The following is a 2,500-nucleotide window of genomic DNA, read 5'->3' on the forward strand; positions in this document are numbered from 1 at the left end:
ACCGGTACAGAGTCAATGTGGAGGCTATATACAGGGGGTACCGGTACAGAGTCAATGTGGAGGCTATATACAGGGTGTACCGGTACAGAGTCAATGTGGAGGCTATATACAGGGGGTACCGGTACAGAGTCAATGTGGAGGTTATATAAAGGGGGTACCGGTACAGAGTCAATGTGGAGGCTATATACAGGGGGTACCGGTACAGAGTCAATGTGGAGGCTATATACAGGGGGTACCGGTACAGAGTCAATGTGGAGGCTATATACAGGGGGTACCGGTACAGAGTCAGTGTGGAGGCTATATACAGGGAGGTACCAGTACAGAGTCAATGTGGAGGCTATATACAGGGGGTACCGGTACCGAGTCAATGTGGAGGCTATATACAGGGGGTACCGGTACAGAGTCAATGTGGAGGCTATATACAGGGGGTAGCGGTACCGAGTCAATGTGGAGGCTATATACAGGGGGTACTGGTACAGAGTCAATGTGGAGGCTATATACAGGGGGTAGCGGTACCGAGTCAATGTGCGGGGGTACAGGTTAGTTGAGGTAATTTGTAAAGTGACTATGTCTGGATGGCCATTTGATTAATTGTTCAGCAGTTTTATGTCTTGGGGGGGTAGAAGCTGTTAAGGAGCCTTTTGGTCCCAGACTTGGTGCTCCAGTACCGCTTGTCGTGCGATATCAAAGAGAACAGTCTATGACTAGGAGGACTAGAGTCTGGAGCAGGAACACAAACCCAGAACCAACCAGGCAGTGGAACAGACCTGGAACAGAAACACAAACCCAGAACCAACCAGGCAGTGGAACAGACCTGGAACAGGAACACAAACCCAGAACCAACCAGGCAGTGGAACAGACCTGGAACAGGAACACAAACCCAGAACCAACCAGGCAGTGGAACAGACCTGAAACAAAGTCTGGAACAGGAACACAAACCCAGAACCAACCAGGCAGTGGAACAGACCTGAAACAAAGTCTGGAACAGGAACACAAACCCAGAACCAACCAGGCAGAGGAACAGACCTGGAACAGAGTCTGGAACAGGAACACAAACCCAGAACCAACCAGGCAGAGGAACAGACCTGGAACAGAGTCTGGAACAGAAACACAAACCCAGAACCAACCAGGCAGAGGAACAGACCTGGAATAGAGTCTGGAACAGGAACACAAACGCAGAACCAACCAGGCAGAGGAACAGACCTGGAACAGAGTCTGGAACAGAAACACAAACCCAGAACCAACCAGGCAGTGGAACAGACCTGGAACAGAGTCTGAAACAGGAACACAAACCCAGAACCAACCAGACAGTGGAACAGACCTGGAACAGACCTGGAACAGAGTCTGGAAAAGGAACACAAACCCAGAACCAACCAGGCAGTGGAACAGACCTGAAACAAAGTCTGGAACAGGAACACAAACCCAGAACCAACCAGTCAGTGGAACAGACCTGGAACAGAGTCTGGAACAGGAACACAAACCCAGAACCAACCAGGCAGTGGAACAGACCTGGAACAGAGTCTGGAACAGGAACACAAACCCAGAACCAACCAGGCAGTGGAACAGACCTGAAACAAAGTCTGGAACAGGAACACAAACCCAGAACCAACCAGTCAGTGGAACAGACCTGGAACAGAGTCTGGAACAGGAACACAAACCCAGAACCAACCAGGCAGTGGAACAGACCTGAAACAAAGTCTGGAACAGGAACACAAACCCAGAACCAACCAAGCAGAGGAACAGACCTGGAACAGAGTCTGGAACAGGAACACAAACCCAGAACCAACCAGGCAGTGGAACAGACCTGGAACAGAGTCTGGAACAGGAACACAAACCCAGAACCAACCAGGCAGTGGAACAGACCTGGAACAGAGTCTGGAACAGGAACACAAACCCAGAACCAACCAGGCAGAGGAACAGACCTGGAACAGAGTCTGGAACAGGAACACAAACCCAGAACCAACCAGGCAGAGGAACAGACCTGAAACAAAGTCTGGAACAGGAACACAAACCCAGAACCAACCAGGCAGAGGAACAGACCTGGAACAGACCTGGAACAGACCTGGAACAAAGTCTGGAGCAGGAACAAAGACCCAGAACCAACCAGGCAGAGGAACAGACCTGGAACAGACATGGAACAGACCTGGAACAGACCTGGAACAGAGTCTGGAGCAGGAACAAAGACATGGCTATGGATCAGGTAAAGGAAATGAACTGGCCCAAATGTTACACTTCCTCTCCACCTGGCAGCACCTCACCTCTCAGCTGGGGAAACCATCCAACACACAGGGAAAAACATCTGCTCATATACTCTGTTTCTGGCTATAGAGAGAGGGAGTGTTAGAGAGAGGGAGTGTTAGAGAGATAGAGGAAGAGAGAGAGAGGGAGAGGAAGATAGATAGAGGGAGAGGAAGAGAGATAGAGGAAGAGAGAGAGAGGGAGTGTTAGAGAGAGGGAGAGGAAGAGAGATAGAGGAAGAGAGAGAGAGGGAGTGTTAGAG

This window comes from Oncorhynchus clarkii, unplaced genomic scaffold (assembly GCF_045791955.1).
Source record: "Oncorhynchus clarkii lewisi isolate Uvic-CL-2024 unplaced genomic scaffold, UVic_Ocla_1.0 unplaced_contig_12585_pilon_pilon, whole genome shotgun sequence".
In the NCBI taxonomy this organism is placed as follows: Eukaryota; Metazoa; Chordata; class Actinopteri; order Salmoniformes; family Salmonidae; genus Oncorhynchus; species Oncorhynchus clarkii.